We start from the raw sequence: 10,252 nt of genomic DNA, 5'->3' as shown, positions 1-10,252 counted from the left end.
CAGAAAAGCCTTCCCAAATGCCCTTTTTACCCGCAGAAGGCCATCCCAAGCAGCCCAATGGGGCAGGAAACCACCCAATCTGGCAACACTGGCCGTGTGTTGCTCCTCTGGCCTGCGGGAAAGTTTTCCTAATTATGATGACGGAAAAGATACAGCTCCTTTGAGCCGGGTCGGGAGATAACATTGAAAACAGGAAGCCACGGCATTTCGCTGTAAATGAGGGGAAACAATCAACCCAAGCGGCTGTTGCCGTAGTCAGCCCTCAACAGGATTTCCACCGTAACGTAGGCAACAGCGTTGGTGAAAACAACAAGGGCAGCGCAGTGTAGTTATACACCACTTGCGATTGTGTTGCTGCTCCCCTGCTATGGTGTTAAGTAGAGGGCATTGGGAAATTCCAATCCTTTGGGCGCTGCAGAGAATCGTGCAGTAAGCAGCACACTAAGCATCAAGCTGAGTGAGAATTACACCATGTGTTTGCGCTCACACGTGTGTGTGTGTGTGTGTGTGTGTGTGTGTGTGTGTGTGTGTGTGTGTGTGTGTGTGTGTGTGTGTGTGTGTGTGTGTGTGTGTGTGTGTGTCTGTGTGTCTGTGTGTCTGTGTGTCTGTGTGCCTGTGTGTGCGTGTGTGTGTGCGCGTAAAAAAGTGAGAGGGACCAAGCAAGGCAAGCAGGAATGATAACAAAGATAAATCATCTAAAAAAATGATATAAATAAACCACTTACCACTTTCTAAACTGAATCTATATTTTTTGTGGACACCTCTCCTTGCCTTGGCTGCTCTGGAACTCCCAAGCAAGCAGGCTACGGCAGATAGCAAAACCAATTGCCAAAAAAACAACTTTTCTCTTATTCCCTGACTCCCTGAGTCTGTAGTTGCTGTACAGTATGTGCTTGTTCAGCACATGTTATGGATGAACATATTGCGGGGGACATCATGAACCGTAGCCTCCCGGACAAGATTTGCACCTTGAGCACAGAAGAGGCCCTGGTGCTATCTGACAAGGAAGCATCTGGGTCACCTTTAGACCTGCCAAAACACCTCTTCAAGAGTGCACGCAAGGGCGCCCACACACACACACACACACACGCAGGCACACACACACACACACTACTCTCACACACACACAGACACGCACACGCACACGCACATAACACACACGCACACACACACACACACACACACACACACACACACTACTCACACAGGCCATTTCGCTTGATGCCCCATCAGTGTTTTTCCCCTAATCTGCAGGCTACAGCTTGTGGACGTTAGCCTCACACTTTAACTCTTTACCGGTTTGGTTTATGGACGTGGGGGAGAGTGCAACAAAGAAAGACAGCCAGGCTAACGCACCAAGAATCCTTGAGCCAAAGCACAAACAAACAGTCTGTTTCCTCTCGATAAAGGGCACTTGTCAACAGCTGCAGTGGCCTGGACTTCCTCGTCTGGGGGAGAACCGCAGAGACCCTCAGATTCCGGGCTATTGGCCTGTCCACAGCTGGCACTGACAGCCATCGTTGTGTGTTTCTGTGTGTGTGTGTGTGTGTTTTGTGCTTGTATTTGTGTGTGTGTGTGTGTGTGTGTGTGTGTGTGTGTGTGTGTGTGTGTGTGTGTGTGTGTGTGTGTGTGTGTGTGTGTGTGTGTGTGTGTGTTCGTGCGTGCGTGCGTGCGTGCATGTGTGTGTTTGTGTGTGTACATGTGTTCATACAGGTGAGCATTTTTATTTTGGTACGTGTATACTATATGGGTATTTGTATAGGAATGGTCATTTGTGTGTGTGTGTGTGTGTGTGTGTGTGTGTGTGTGTGTGTGTGTGTGTGTGTGTGTGTGTGTGTGTGTGTGTGTGTGTGTGTGTGTGTGTGTGAGTGTGTGTGTGTGAGTGTGTGTGTGTGTGCACACGTGTGTGCAATATGTCTGACACGTCCGTTACAAAATGAACAAGGACGTTTATGGGCTTCGATAACGATCTCTCTGCTCACGGAGCAAAAGGGCCTATTGAACTAAGCATATCTTCCCCGCACAAAAATTAATCATGCAAGGTTCATTTTCACACGCAGCTCTGCAGCAGCAAAAAAAAAAAGCAAAAGAAAAAAGGGGGACCTCATCCATTACAGGCAAGCACCCCATGCCACGTTGCAGCTAATGGAAGCACCTCCGGCAATCGAAAAAAGGAAGGAAAAAAAAGCAATTTTCTCATGGAAGCCGGCAGATACTCTATTTTGCTTGCAGGCTCTCCACGGACCAGTGCCACTGGTGGTGCATGCAGCCATGCAGGCAGGCAGGCAGGCAGGCAAGCAAGCAGGGACCAGGGTTGCCAGATGAGACTGATGATTTTCAGCCCAAAAAATGCTCAAAACCCACCAGGAAGCACGAACATTTGAACTAAATTCTATTGATTTCTATGGTCACAAATGCCCCACAAATACCCAAATGCTCTTTTTTTACCCATTTTTACCCACGGACGGCCATCCTAAGCAGCCCAATTGGACGGGAAACCACCTAATCTGGCAACACTGGCAGGGACCCTGGCTGGCGCACGGTGAGAGAGCGGCACGGCTCTGCACTGGCTGCGCGGGGGAAAACGGCTGATGACCCGGCCTCGTTTTCTGCCAGCTCGGTAAAAGAAGAAAAAATCTGTCGATATAGTAACAGCAGCAGATGTGTGGTGTGTGTGTACCGCAGGAGGGGTGAGATGAGAGACTGCTGAATGAAGAGGAAAAAGAAGAGGCGGCGGTGGAAGGTGGAAGATGGAAGGTGGGAGAAAAAAAGTGCAGAAAGCGTGGGGTGGAGGGCAACCGAGAAAAAAAAAGAAAAGAAAAAAAAAAGAAAAAAAGCGAATCACCTGGGCCGATTAGACCAGCGAAAACTGGAGCGGTGGATGAAACGAGGCCTGACGATCGGCTCATTTTGTGGGTGCGTCAGCGGATATTAGGGCCTGTGGAGGGGCAGGAGGAGCAGCAGCAACTGCTCTCCCCAACACTGGCGCCCCGTCGAGCAGAACCGCAGATTAATTTAGAGTGCCTCAGCCCTTTAATGACTGATTCCACGCCTGCCCAGTGCCCAAGCACCACTACAATTCCACCACCACCACCCCCAAGCACCACTACAATTCCACCACCACCACCCCCAAGCACCACTACAATTCCACCACCACCACCCCCAAGCACCACTACAATGCTGCCACCCACGCCACCAAAAAGCACCATCACAATGCCATCACCACCACCACCACCGTCTCTCCCTACCTATCCAAGCACCACTACAGTACCGTTCACCACTACCGCTGTCTCCCCCTGCCCAAGCATCCCCACAATGCCAACACCATCACCACCACCACGATCTCGCCCAGTCAAAATGGCTAGTAGATGCTAATCTTACAAGCCAAACATACACTCACTAATGGGTCAAAGTGGCTAGTAAGTTGGTCTTTATTCTACCAGCCAAACTGAAATTTCATCAGTGTTTGGCCGGATGGCTGGCGTTAATTTAGAGCCCTGAACAACAGCAGCTGCGGACAAGAAAACAGCCAGCACAGCGCCATCTGTATCTAAAAAACACCACCGCGGAGCAGAATCTGAAAAGGAGTACAGGTAGACTGGATGGTGTGGTGAGCGGAGCGAACAAGTACATGCAGACTGGACCTTATGGCCTGGTGAGCAGAGTGAACAGGAGTACAGGTAGACTGGACCTTATGGTGAGGTGAGCTGAGTGAACAGGAGTACATGTAGACTGGACCTTATGGCCTGGTGAGCAGAGTGAACAGGAGTACAGGTAGACTGGACCAGTGGTTCCCAACCTTTTTTTTTCAGGGACCCATATTTTTACCATTGTAAGCTATGATGACCCAATCGTGCGAGCGGCCGCACAAGAGGGAGTCACATGATACTTATTAATTATCATTTTGTTTCTGAATTTGTCTTTTGTCAAATATATAATAACTGTTTAATGTATCACTTACATTGTGTTTCTATGCATATATTAGTTTAAATGCTTTGTCATTTATTCAACATGGGCTATATATGGTTTTAAAATTAAACCCCTTAAACTCAAGAGGGCTTTGCGAACCACTGTGGATCTTTGGCGACCCATAGGCTGGGTCCCGAACCATAGGTTGGGAACCACTGGTCTAGACTGGACCTTATGGTGAGGTGAGCAGGGCTCCCCCAGGGCACCCCCTGGTCCACTGTAGTAGAGAAAGTGCTTGGACAACAGTGAGAAAAAACAACGTGATGCTGACGAAATCACGATATCTGAAATGATGGGGATGCAGGTTTGGGTCTGGCCTGGGTCGACTCGTTTCCCAACACTACCCCATCTCTTTCTCCCACTCCCTTCCTGAATAGGGTATCATACAGTACATGCTCTCATGTCCTATCTAAGAAAAAGTCATAAAATATCACTTGATTTTTTTAAATCTGAAATGATACACAGAGCAAGCCAGAAAAATACTATATCCCAATGGGCAATTGGTAGTACGTACATGAGACTACAAGTTCAAAACCTTCAGTAACAGAGCACTTCAGTTGCCAGCAATGTGAAATGACTGCTTGGTAAGGTGTAGTCAAGCCATCCAGAACTGATGTGTATCAAGAATGGGAGGTCCAAGGTTATCCCAAGAACATCCAGCAAACAATAAAATACAGTGAATTTGAATTAATTATTTATCCACTTCTGCTGCACACACAACTATATTCTATATTCCATCAGTGCGATAAAGTGGTGAGCAATGCTTTAGGGCCGGCAGCCACTTCACTTTCAGAATCAGTTCCCTGAAATAGCACACACAGCATTACTAGTCTTTTTCCGTCTTTTGATATTTCGGCTAATGTAAAAATCGTGCACACCAAAACCGTTTGTGTGACATATGCAATGGGAAAACGTTATACCAGTCCAATACAAATTTGCTGTAAGTTCCGAGAAGAAAGTCACAAAAACTCAGGATGCTTACATGTAAGCCTGGCTCCAGCTTTTTCCAATAACTTCGTTTGTAACTTGTCGGCCACAATACACATTTTGAACTTGAAAGCCTTGTGTGCGCCTCATCTTTTTTGACTGTCTTACACGTAAGCCTGAGAATTTGAATATTGGAGAAGAGTTGACTCTGAGCTGCCTCTGAGCTTCATTTGGCTGCTTATTGTTTCCTATTCCCTGTGTCCTAATTAAGACCTGTTTGGTGCTAATTTTCTGTGATAATGATATAAAACCATCCACCACATTAAACAAATGTGCCTCAGCAGGGGGCATTATGACACATTTTTAATTCGCTAGGATCATTCTATAATTGGAAAGCCAATTTGATTTTTCTCATATCAGTCGAGTATATTACTACTGAGTTTAATTCAGTTGAATATCTGATGGGAAAAAAGGCGGCCACTGTTCCCACTATCTGGTGAAATGACCACTGTGACAGCAAAGGGGAGATGTAGTCAGGGCTTGACTGGGGGAGATAGAGGGCCCGGGCACTTTTGGCTCCCTCATAATTAGCGGCGCAGAACTAAGTTGCACCCTCGTGGGTCCCTATTTTCAGAAATGTAAAAAAAAAATATTATTATTATTATTTTTTACATTTCTGAAAATAGGGGCCCATAAGGGAGCAGGGCCCACGAGGGTGGGGTGCAGGGCCCACCGGGAAATGCCCGCTATGCCAGATGGCCAGTCCAGCCCTGGATGTTCTGGCACTGGGTGACACTTCCAATGAGGCCCCCATCACTGCCACCTCTGCCACAGGCCTGACAGCCGCAATATTACGCCATGACAATTCAATATGCATGATTTGTGACACTGACGTGTAATGATATAATCATAACAAGGTTACGACATTATCATAACAGCGTTCAGGGTTGGTTGTTTTTTTTACTAGTCCGTAGAGTTCAGTTCAGTCAGGGTGCAGGATATGTGGTTTGGAAGGAAATTCACAGATTTTTAGCAAATGTGATACGGCACTGAGACGACACTGAGATGAAAGATGCCCTGAGGGTCATTCTTTCACAAGAGACAAAGATTAACACTTGGAGAAGAGAAGAGGGCCCAATCTTTCTTTTTGAGCACCAGCCATTTCCTGTTCCCATATAGTCTCAGCTCAGAGCTTCTTGCTTTTTGCAAATTCGTCTTGAGTTCTTAACTGCCACGGGACTGAACTCCTCAGCTTGCTGCGCTCAGGGACGCTGCTAAGGTTTTGGAGGCCCTAAGCATAACTGGTCAGGAGACCCCCCCCCCCCTCGTAAATAAACAATAAAATTCTATCAACTAATAAATATATGTTTCGTAATGTAATTCCATATTTTTTTCATGATGTTTTTAGTCAATCTCCATTCAAGAGGCCCCAATTTTGGAGGCAAAGTGGTGGGTGCCCTAAGCACTCTGTGTAGTCGGCTTGTATCTAGCGGGAGCTCTGGCTGTGCTGTCTGTGGGCCCGTGACAAGTTGAGCCATAATCCTGCCAACTGATGCTGTCTGGGATGTCTCTTTTCCGAAACGAATGTGTGCAATGTGTCTGTCAAGCAATTTGGTCTGTTCTTCTCTCCCTCCACTCCACTCTCCGCAGTAGACATAACTATTGTTGCAGGCAGAGAACCGAACCATAATTACTTCCCATGTGAACGGTGTTAGGAAAACACAGCTTTGGGCAGCAGCGCTCCTCAATCCCTTAGCTTTAGTCATACCATACAGTAAAGTACCGGCTAAGGCAACAGCAAAGATTTCTCCACCACCTCTGCACTTCATCATCAAAGAAATAATGCACACTCAATCACGAAAGAGAGAGAGAGAGAGAGAGAGAGAGAGAGAAGGATAGAGAGTGAGAAAGAAAGAGAGATAGGGAAAAAATAAGATGAAGAAGAAGAAGATGATGATGATGAAGAAGTAATGGAAGAAGAAGAAGAAGAAGAAGAAGAAGAAGAAGAAGAAGAAGAAGAAGAAGAAGAAGAAGAAGAAGAAGAAGAAGAAGAAGAAGAAGAAGGAGAAGAAGAAGAGGAAAAAGAAGAAGAAGAGCAAGAATAAGCCCTACAGGGGGATTAATGAGTACAGTGATGAGCAGTCTAACCATCATCACCAGCCAACCGAGCCCAAGTCAACACAGTAACCTGAGGGAGAGCAGAGCGGAGGACAGCAGGGGGTGATGGGAAGAGAGGAGGGCAGGGGGTCATTGGAAGAGAGCATGCGTATGTCAGGCATACATGGCTTGAGGTCAGCCGGGCCGGGGTGAAACAGAGGCCTCCTTCAGCCTCCTCATGAAAGCACCACCTGGACGCTCTACTCATCCTCACCTGGGGGCTGTGAGTGTGTGAGACGCTATGACTTCAGTATGCAGGTGGGCAGGCAGTCAGGCAGGAATGCACGCGCCCAGACAGCCAGCCAGCCAGCCATCCAGCCTCCCTCCCTACTCTTCAACATGCGGGTGGCCAGGTATGCAATGCATGCACCTGGTGTTCTGTCAAGATGAGCTACAAATAGCCCAAATCCTAACGCTAGCCCCAAGGGGTGCAACTGTAAAAGGCGATGTAGAGGCTTGGTAGCTCAATTTGATGAGTAGCTCACATCGACATGATACCGCCGGCCATCCATCCATCCAGCCTCCATCCCCACTCTCTCTCTCACTCACTCACGTAAGCTTCACTTTTAATAGATCCCTCAGAGCCTGTATCTCCATGCACAAGTGCCTGGTTAATTGAAACCTTATTTCGTTTCGTTTCTTTCTTTCTTTCTTTCTTTCTTTGGGGCTCTCCATGCTGTGGAGCAAGTGCAGCTGACTGAGGCACACCCAAGTCATATACCATACATTAAAGGGTTACACTTCCACATTGGCTTCTGCCAATCTCGTTCATTTTGCTAAAATGGCAAATGTATCAGCTGGAGTGAGCATTTGTGGTTGGCTGGCTACTGTATAGCCTGCCCTGCCTGATGAGTAATTAGAAAGGCTGTGGGAACCTATTCATTTCAGGGCTCTCTTACGTAGCAAAGCAAAGTTCTGCGGAATAAAATAGTTTATGGTTTTATTATGCGCAAGCTTTTCCCTAACCCCCACCTTTATCATAAAATCAGTTTTAAAGTCAGTTCTCTCTGACATGTAATTCTGTATTTTGAAATATGCCGGGGACCCATCCCTCTCTGACTGTCTCTCTTTCTTGTTGTTGATTGATTCAAACTGGCAGTGGACTTTCTGCCCTCCGGCAACGGTGCCGCCAAAAGAAGACATCCATCTGCTGACCCCCGCGTGTCTCGGGAGACAATCCCGGGCTACGACTGGACCTCCTGGGCCGTGCGTTGAGTGCTGTCACTCCCCGTGGGAAAGACGCCAGCTTGACGGCGCACCAGTTACGCTTCAAGACCACAAACAAAACATGACATTTTCCACGAAGTATTCTATAGTTGAAGGAAACCGCACTTCGCAGCATCAATTTACATGAAATATTTGTGGCGGCAGCATTTGGAGAGGTTTAATGTCATCACATAGTTGTACCTAATGCGTTAAGATAAACTTGCTTGAGCATGATTTGGATGAAAGTACAATTCAGATTTCTTGCCACAAGAAGATATCCAAACATCTTTTCCACCGCACAGCCCACAACAGAGGGGTGTACAATGTACAAAGTGCCTATACGAGTAGCCTATACCAAAAAGAACAAAAGACCGACCACATTATTTCCCTCTACACGAACATAAATATTCTGAAAGGCTGCCGTATAATCACCATGACGCACGAGAACCATTTAAAAGAGAAAACGCAATATTGGTTACTCCGTGGTCGAGAGGCTATGCGTTTAGGCTGAGCACCCATCCACTGCCCAAGTATCCTACTACTTATCCAAATCTAAAGTGCATCTTGTGCTCTTGTAGATAACCCAAACAGCAGCAAACAGTGAGTCTCCTCAGAATAACAATGAATGGTTGGCATGACATCTAATTAAATTACCGCTGTCGACGAATACCAATCAGCCGCAAAATCCCCTCAACTGAAGCTTCAACACTGTTGTGTGACGAGTTTGCAAACAGCATTGTTTATCCTCATTAAGCTCATCGAATGAACAACTGTTACGCAGTGGTGAATTTAAATACACTAATACATTCATTAAAGGCAGGTTTAAACCAATAAAACTTCTCCGTTCTTACCTCAAATACGACTGGAGATCGGAGATGTTCGCCTACGCTTCGTTGTTCTCCTCCTCTTGGTGTAGCTTTGCCAGACAATCAGATTTTAACAAAATATGTGAACATTAACTTTCCCGGGTGAATGAAAAAAGAAACTCCTCAGCCTGTGTTATGTGTGTCTATAGCGGTAGCCCCAGTTCGATCAAATAGGCTAGTCTATGCGCACGCAGGACTGGTGTGCCTACAGTTTTCCTTGGGAACTCGCTGCACGCTGAGGAGCGTAGGAGCATCCACAGTGATCAGGCTGGGAGGGCGGGCACTCGGCTCCGTCGTTTACGCCTACTACTGTTAACTTATTTGCTCAAACACCGGGCCAATTTTTTTCTGCCAGCCAAGTTGTAAATAATACAAAAACACTTGTTCGCATTACGCAGCGGTCTGTACACACACACAGAGAGAGAGGAGTGAATCACTTTCAACCATTCACAAATTCCAATTGACTCCTCCCTGAAATAAATGAGAGTGTTGTTTTACATGTGGGAGGGGACTGAGTGAGTGGTAAAAAAAGTGCCAAAAGTGTTTGCTTTCCGCTGCGCCCCGCATGTCACTGAAACCACCACAGATGGCAAGCTAGATAAGCGCGAGCCTGAACCATCCTTCCTCCCCTCACTCCTCACGGGTCATGACACTGACATTCCCAGTGGCATAGGCTATGTGATATACTCCAACCAACCCTTCCTTCACTTTAGAAGGATCTACAACTTTCGTCGGACAGTAACTTGGGGGTATAGGCTACACCAGGGGTTACCAACCTTCTCCAAACTTAGGGCCCACTTAAAATTGTCACAAATGTTCGGGGCCCACCTCTGACCCAATAAACAATAGAACTCAAATAAATCAACTCACACAAAAATATGTTTTTGATTTTCAGAAAATTATTTCAAGGTCCACTTGGATTATATTCAGGGCCCAGCAGTGGGCTCCGGCCCTCAGTTAGAGAATAAGAGGGCGACAAGTATCTCTGTCTCTGTCTGCACCCCCTCTCCAACACACACACACACACACACACACACACACACACACACACACACACACACACACACACACACACACACACACACACACACACACACACACACACACACACAGGCACGCGCACACAC

The 10,252-nt window shown here is 46.8% G+C and overlaps 1 protein-coding gene across 1 annotated transcript in view; it reads right to left on the bottom strand.

Moving 5' to 3' along the window:
* tspan18b (tetraspanin 18b) overlaps window positions 1-9,524 on the bottom strand; it is a 70,711-nt gene extending 61,187 nt beyond the window's left edge. Inside the window, exon 1 of the mRNA XM_063196030.1 lies at window positions 9,111-9,524. The gene's annotated coding sequence lies outside the window, so the exon portion shown is untranslated. The remainder of the gene's footprint in view (window positions 1-9,110) is intronic.
* Window positions 9,525-10,252: the final 728 nt, after the last annotated feature.

The sequence above is a fragment of the Engraulis encrasicolus genome, chromosome 4, assembly GCF_034702125.1.
Source record: "Engraulis encrasicolus isolate BLACKSEA-1 chromosome 4, IST_EnEncr_1.0, whole genome shotgun sequence".
Classification (NCBI taxonomy): Eukaryota; Metazoa; Chordata; class Actinopteri; order Clupeiformes; family Engraulidae; genus Engraulis; species Engraulis encrasicolus.
The sequence above is the reverse complement of the archived record's forward strand: the minus strand, read 5'-3'. Positions and strand labels throughout refer to the sequence as shown.